The following is a 7,806-nucleotide window of genomic DNA, read 5'->3' as shown; positions in this document are numbered from 1 at the left end:
TATTCATAGTTATCTTACAGCTCAGCCACATTCTATTACACACAATAATTTTATGACTATGATCTCTCAAGTCCCGTCTAGCTTTGAAATGATATCCTTTACTTATCAAATTTTAAAATTCCATTTGATTTGCTAGTAGGTACACTTGACTCATCCTAAGACTTTGATAGAGACTCTGTTTCTATGAAAGAGAATAACTCCTGCCTCTCTCAAGTGACTTCCTTAGTCTGAAATCCTAAAACAACAACAAGTAACTGGAATCTGGAGCATGAGATATTGTGTTGTATAAGTAGGATTGTTTTTTAACTTATAAATACCCAGGACATGTGAAAATACTTCTGTGATTTTCTAGAAATGGACTAAAGTTCATACTCTAAAGGAAATCTCTATCTCATTTGAAGATGAAAATCATAGAAAATAAAAATTCTAAAATTAAGAATTTTGGGAGATGGGAAAGGGGTAATTTAAGAAAAGATGATCACTCAATTACTCTAAAGTAAATTTTTTAATGCCTTACCACTCACAAATCCTCACTAAATCTGTGTTTTAAGTATTTTCTTAGCTATTCAGTCCAACTGTCAATATTTTGTAATCACTTGGACATTTTGTTCTGACACAAGATATTTCTCAACAAATGCCTAAAGAAATCCCCTACCCCCCCACACACACACATGCGCGTGCGCGCTTAGATATAGAGATATCTAGCAATGAATGATGTCATATCTGAATGTTTATTAAGAAAAAGAGTATACTCTTTAACTGGAATCAATTGGAAGCAATGCTGTCTACCATCTTTGATTTAAATTTTGTTTGACTCTTTTTTTTGCCTTTTTAGTATTGCCTTTATTTGCATCAACACATTTTTATGTTCCTATTATGTACCAAGCCCCATGATGAGTGCTTGAGATAGAAGGATGAAATGAGATGCCAGCCCAGCTCTCAGGAAGCTGGTCTGAGTGTCATAGATTAGAATTATACAATATGTTAGATTTAGAGATGCAGAGGCCTCACAAAGCACCTAATCCAAACCCCCCTTTACAGATGAGAAAACACTGCAATTCAGATAACTTAATAGATTTACCTAAAGTCATATAGACAATCAGGATCAGAACACATTTCTAAACTCACTTCCTCCACTTCCAAGGTGTTTTAACTCTATCACAGATTAAAGCCATCTTTCTTGATTGCTTTCCATAGAAACGATTTTTCATGAAATAAAAAATAGCTTCAAGCATCTTTTTTTTTTTTCAGATGAAATCATCCCAAATTCCTTGAATCTCTCTCCAGAAATCCTACTTTCTAATTTTGGAAAGGCCTAAATACCAGCTTCCATTTCCATGACAGAGATGGGGCAGGATGCCCTTCTATTTGCCAAAGGAGGAAAATGAGGTTTAGGGGGACATGCTGTGTACAATTAGGCAGTTAGGTGACATAGTTGATGGAAGATGAGACCTGGAATCTGGAAAACTTGAGTTTAAATCTGTGCTCATACACTTTCCAGATGTGTGATCCTGAAAAAGTTGCTTAACTTCTGTTTGCCTCAGTTTTTTCATCTGTAAAATGGAAATAACAACACCTATTCACAAGGTTATTGTGATCAAAAGAGATAATATTTACAAAGCATTTAGCACAGTTCATGGCACGTAGTGGTACTTAATAAATCCTTTATCCCTTCTCCTTTCCATAAAAGTGCTATATAAGTGGCAGAGTCAAATGCATGCACGTATACATAGACAAACATATACACATACATGTGTACACATATGCACATGTACACACATATACACATCTAGTAATATATACATATGTGTATATACACTGTTTATGGACAAAGAGAGAGAGGACCAGTTAGAAGAGGCGTAGTGGTCATATATATCACATGATATTATGCTATAATATTTTATGTAGTTATATATTAAACACTTAGACATACAACTTTATAATATGCCATATGATTATAAAATACAGTACTTTGATGAAATAATTGTGTATAATAGAGAAATAATAAAATATATATTTGTATTTTTAATTCTATGTGTATTTTGGCCACATTTAATTATATATATGCATATATACACATTGTACATGCATCTACTATGTATATATAATTGTTCATTGTGTTTACTTCTATACACACTCATACGTGTGTACATCTACATATGTATGTATATGTGTGGTTGTACTCTTAAAGAAGATCATAGTTTCCTTGGGTTTAGAACTAGAAGGGACCCAAAAGATCATTTAGACCAAACTCTTCATTATCATCATCATCATCATCATTACTACTACTACTTTAATTACTCCTACTCACCTGATATTTTGCTTTTTATAAAAAATTCCCAGTCAATAGCACAGTATTACAGATGAAATATTTTGCATTTTTGTAAGTTATATGATTATTCTTTTGTTTTAAAAATTGTATTGATATTTTTATGTAACTTCATTTCTGAATATATTCCTTTGTTTACCTCTTCAACTGAATATCCCTAAAAAAAAAGAGGAGAGAAGAGAAGGAAGGAAGGAGCTAGAGAGGAAGGAAGGAAGGAGCTAGAGGGAAAGGAAGGAAGACAGAAAGAAAGAAAGAAACAAAACAACAGAGAAAGGAAGGAAGGAAGGAAGGAAGGAAGGAAGGAAGGAAGGAAGGAAGGAAGGAAGGAAGGGAGGGAGGGAGGGAGGGAGGGAGGGAGGAGAGAGAGAAAGAAACAAACAAAAAAAAGATAATTTACCAAAACTAGGCAGTCCATCCACTAGATCTGACAGTTCAAACTCTTCATTTTGCATATGTGGAAATTGAGGCCATGGAGAAGAGATAACTTTCTCAAAATCATCTGAGTATTGTTTAAGTAAAGATTTAAACCCATATACTTTGAGTACAAATTGAGTGCTCATTCCAGCATGCAATGTTTGCTTCTCTCACAGTAAACTTAAAGTGCTGCATAAATGCGAGTTAACATTGTTATCATTATTCAAAAGAGAAAACACAAAGTGTTTGCAATTGATTCCCAAATCATATGGAGTGAAGATTCCCAGGGCCAAACAGCTGTGATTCCCATCAGCCGCACGCAACCTGTGTAAACTTACATGCCACTGAAATTTCGCAGAAAATGTTCATTTACTCTCAACCCCTCATGGTATACTCATGCTGTTGTTTGTATTCAAGACAAATTCTTTATATATTGGATACAGATGTTTCTGCTCAGTGTGCATTTAGTTATCTGTATATCCATGCTGTGCTATCCTCTCCATAGACATTAGAACGCTTTTTCTAAGCTAGTAAGTTTCAAGGGGCCAGAAGCTGTCAGACTTTCTCTGTTCAATAAAATCTCCAAGGTGGGGGGGAGTGGAGGGGGCTTGGCCAATGCGTTTAATTAAGACAGTTTCATGGCTCTTCCCCAAAACTTTGTGCTGATTCTTCATTATGACATATCAGTGTCATGGGTTTCTTGAAATCAGCATCAGTGGAGGATAGGCTCTGGTAAGCTCAATCAAGGTAGAATAGCTTCAGATAGGAGCATATCCTATCTGTGCATCTTCTATCTGAGAATCAGTCTGCAAGGCTGCCTAAAAGGCTGACTTCCATAAAGCTGTTCACCAGGGGATGATTTTTTTTTCCAATTACAGAAACTCATAAAGACCCTCTGGTTGTCCTCCTTTGTTCTCGAAGAGGATCAAAATGACATTACTACATCAAGGCCAAAATACAGTGTATCCAGCTGTGGCTGATCACACCAATAAGAGATCATAATGCTCTATCACAGGTCAGGCACAAGTAGTACCTATGAACATTTTGAGTGGAGATGTCTAGATTTGCACATCTCATGTTTCTTTGGAGCTACTACAACTCTGTTTTGTTCATAAAGCACAGCACCTTCTCTGATGTGGGCATGCCATGCTGGACAATCCTATGTTAGACACTAGTCTCCCATGTCTCATAATCAATTCCAAAGTTCTTCAGAGAGACTTTGAGAGTGTCCTTGTATCATTTCTTCCGACCTCCATATGAGTTCTTGACTTGTGTGAGTTCTCTGTAAAATAATCTTTTAGGCAAATGTACATCTGGCATTAGAACAAAGTGACCAGCCCCTTGGATTTGGGCTCTCTGCAGTATGTGTTGACTTTTGCCTTAGTGAACTGATCAATGGATCTCATTGATTTAAGATTTGCAAAGATTCCTCACCACAATATTATGTGGAAGGTAGCGTAACCATTAGTATCTCCATTTTATAGTTGGGGAAACTGAGGGTCAGAGAAGTTAAGTAAATTGTCCAAGTTTACTCAGATAATAAAGATCTATATTAGGCGTGACTTTTATGGAACCCTATCATATGTCATCTTTATACATTTGACATTTTCCAGGTCCTTTCATGCCCAAAATTACATTTTAAAGTATTAAACAAGGCCTATTTTCACATGCTTTGAAACTCAAAAATTCTTTTAACAGAACCTGGGACAAAGAGAGCAATCAATGGATCTTGTTACTCAGTTGGCCACTTAAGACCTCACCATAGCAGCTGGTTCTTGTTTACACAAATACACACACAGATCCACATGAAATTATAAACATGTACATATATGTATGTATATGCATATATAATATGCCGTGTGTGTATACACACATCCATAACATTTTCATGTGGGACCTTCATTTTGCTAATTATTAAGTAATGCAAACAGAAATCTCCCTCCATCTTTGGGGAGATCCCTTTTCAGTATAAGAAATAGTTATATCTTAACAAATAATATGAACTCAAAAAATAAATCTATTCTCTTTCCACCTCTCCCTTTGCCTTTCCTTACCAAATTCTACTCTTTTGTCCACACTATGATCTCCAATACCTCAACCCCTCAGTTCTCTCCTAGACCATCACTCCTACGCTCATCCCTCCTCTTTTCCCCATATTGACCCCTTGGTGAATCAGTTCAACTCTATACTGTCCTTTTGTCCTGAGTTCTGGGCCTCTTTATCACATTGCCAATTGCTCCCTGCCCAGTCTCAGCCTCGGATCCCCCCCACCATCCTTGTAGGATAGTGAAAATCTCACTATCCTACAAGATCTCAGCAACCTTGGTACTCCACCTCATCACTACCCTCTGTCCCTCTGATTGAAGAGAGGAACTAGGAACTCCAAATCCCCATTTAAGTAGAGAGTCCAACTCAGAACACCTAATTTCTCATTTGCCTGCACTACTTTGGAACCTCTAAGACGTTTCTACCACACTTCGGAACCTTCTAACTCCTCACTTCTCTTTCTACCTTCCTTTTATGTACTATTTTCCCTCATTAGATTGAAAGTTTCTTCAGGGCAGAGATTGACTTTCTTTTTTGTATTGGTATCCCTAGTGCTTAGCACATTGCCTAGAACATAGAAAGTGTTAATTAAGTGTTTATTGACTGAATAGTTTAGCCTACTTATAGCTTGTTTGTACATATTTGTTTTCTTCTTGCTTCCTCCTTATTAGACTGCAAGCTCCTTGAGGGTATGGCCTGTCCTTTGTCCCTTAATAAATATTGACTGACAATAAATTACCAGTGTCAGACCTTGCTTTGAGGAAGCTTTTGTTTCTATAGATATGACCTTGTATAGACAAAGAGTTCTCATCCATTCTCTCCAAAAAATGCTTTCCTTCATTTCCTAATCAAAGTAGAAATGTGAGATATCGTTCTCAGGTAATATATAAATGTGTCTTCTGCTTTCCCAAGTAGACTTTTATTATAAACATAGATTTATTAGTGAAGACACACGTATTTCAAAACTCCATCTGTTTGTTAGAGTTCCTGTCTCTCTCTACTCTCTCTCTTCCTTTTGAGAAACTGTTTTGCTTGTGGACACCTGCTCAACAGAGAAGAAAAATAAAACCCTGGCCAGTAAGAAGGACCAGAGTTTTAAAAGATGATTACTTTATTTTCTAAATTAAAATTGGAATAAAAAGGCATGATATCCATTTTAGGTAAAAAGCATGCAAACATATATGGGTATACACACACACACACACATATATATATGCATATTTTCACAGCTTTCTATAAAAATTAATGTTGTCTTTATTTACCCTGATTGAAATAGCCAATGCCCTTTTCATATCTCTCTCTCTCTCTCTCTCTCTCTCTCTCTCTCTCTCTCTCTCTCTCTCTCTCTCTCTCTCTCTCTCTCTCTCTCCCTCTCTCTCTCTCGTATGATGTCGGTAACAGTAAAAGGACTTAATTTATGAACTGTCAATGTGTAATTGCTAGGGTAGAGAGAAATTTTGCAAAAAAAAAGTTACTTAAAACAACACCTGTATTTCTGGTTTTTAAAATTATTTTCAGTAGAACTAGAAACTGCTTGTTCTGTATAATTTTAATGCCTTGTTTCTGTTAAATGGTCCAATAATCCCTTTGTTCTCTCTGTCTTTGGATTGCTAAATTAAAGTTTTAACTTTTCTTCCTGATCACCACAAAGTACATACTTTAGAAATAAGGGGAAAAAATAAGAAACAGTAATCGATATCAAAGATAGGACTTTTTCTGTATATGAAATGAAAGCTGAAAAGTCACCTTCCTGCTCTCATCCTCACAAGCTGGGTCTACAACATTGAGCTTAGTTGGGGCAGGGTCACTGATGGGTACAGAAGTTGGAAACCCCACAGGCTAACTAAAGGTACCTTTCACATAGGAAAGGGCTGGAAGTATCAAACCAGTAGCCATTTTTTTTACCCCACTATGCATGACCTGGTCCTTTTTGTGACTTTAATTGACCACAATACATTTTGACTACAGATCCATAAGTTTTGTTTATGATCTGGCTTTCATTTTTCTGCTATGCAATTGGCTTAACACAAAATCACCCATTTAGAAAAGCATTTCCTGATAAAAGGTGGGGAAATGGACAAAAGAGTCTGATTACATCTTTTGCCCCCAGTAAGTACCTAGACCCCCAAACTAAGGTTGTTTCAGAGCTGGGACTGGAATCTATTAACTCCAAGTTTTTCTAATACCACTTGCACTAATAAAATCAGAAATAGAGAGGCACAATTCATGATGCTATCTTAGAATTCAGTTTCAAAGCAATGTTTCCAAAGTGATTGTTCACATTTGTTTTAAGAGTCACTTTGGCTTCTTCCAAACAAAGAAGAAAATTCTTGAAGCAACAAAGCACCAGAAAATTCTCTGCAACAATTCAAGCCTGCATTTCCAGACTCCTGCATGGACTCCACAATCTAGTCAAACTAACCCACTTGCTCATCCTCACATAAAACATTCCATCTCATACCTTTACACAGGCTGGCTCCCATTCCCAGAATCATCATCTCTACTTCTTAGAATTCCAGCTTCCTTTAAGGCTCAATTCAATGATTGCCTCATATTTCCTGACCCCAGCTGCAAGAGCCTTCCTTTCAGCACCCCTCCAAAAAAACATCACATTGTATTTAATGGTACATACCTTGTATTGTTTGCATGTATGTTCATGTGCTGTTTCCCCAGATAGAATGTAAGCTCCTTGGTAGCAGGCATTTTTGTCTTTGTTTTCCCAGTGCCAAACACAGGGACTCACACCAAGTAGGTATTCAAGAAATCCTTTTTCATTGACTGACAAGGCATACTTAAAAATGCCACAATGTTCTGATACACTCCTAGAGAGAGAATGGAGTACCATGGACCATAGAAATGGAAGAAGGCAGAGAAAGCAGAAAGTTCCTGCTAACCTGGGAATGCCCTAAGTGACTGAAATGAGTAAGGTTCTTCGGAGAGCTAGGTAATGGGAAGGGACTGGTTTCTATCAGATGAAACTAGCTTAGGTGTTCTGATGAGAAAAATCCTATGATGAA

The 7,806-nt window shown here is 36.7% G+C and overlaps 1 long non-coding RNA gene across 1 annotated transcript; it reads right to left on the bottom strand.

Moving 5' to 3' along the window:
- Positions 1-877: 877 nt before the first annotated feature.
- LOC138173819 (uncharacterized) lies at positions 878-7,601 on the bottom strand. The gene is made up of 3 exons (XR_011171540.1): positions 7,422-7,601; positions 2,312-2,547; positions 878-1,553 (listed from the first exon to the last, which is right to left on the bottom strand). It is a non-coding gene; the product is annotated as an uncharacterized lncRNA (long non-coding RNA).
- Between the last annotated feature and the right edge of the window lie 205 nt (positions 7,602-7,806).

Source organism: Petaurus breviceps, unplaced genomic scaffold (assembly GCF_028583685.1).
Source record: "Petaurus breviceps papuanus isolate PSGF00001 unplaced genomic scaffold, PetGlider_PUasm1.0 65, whole genome shotgun sequence".
Lineage (NCBI taxonomy): Eukaryota > Metazoa > Chordata > Mammalia > Diprotodontia > Petauridae > Petaurus > Petaurus breviceps.
This window is presented reverse-complemented; position numbering and strand designations above follow the sequence as displayed.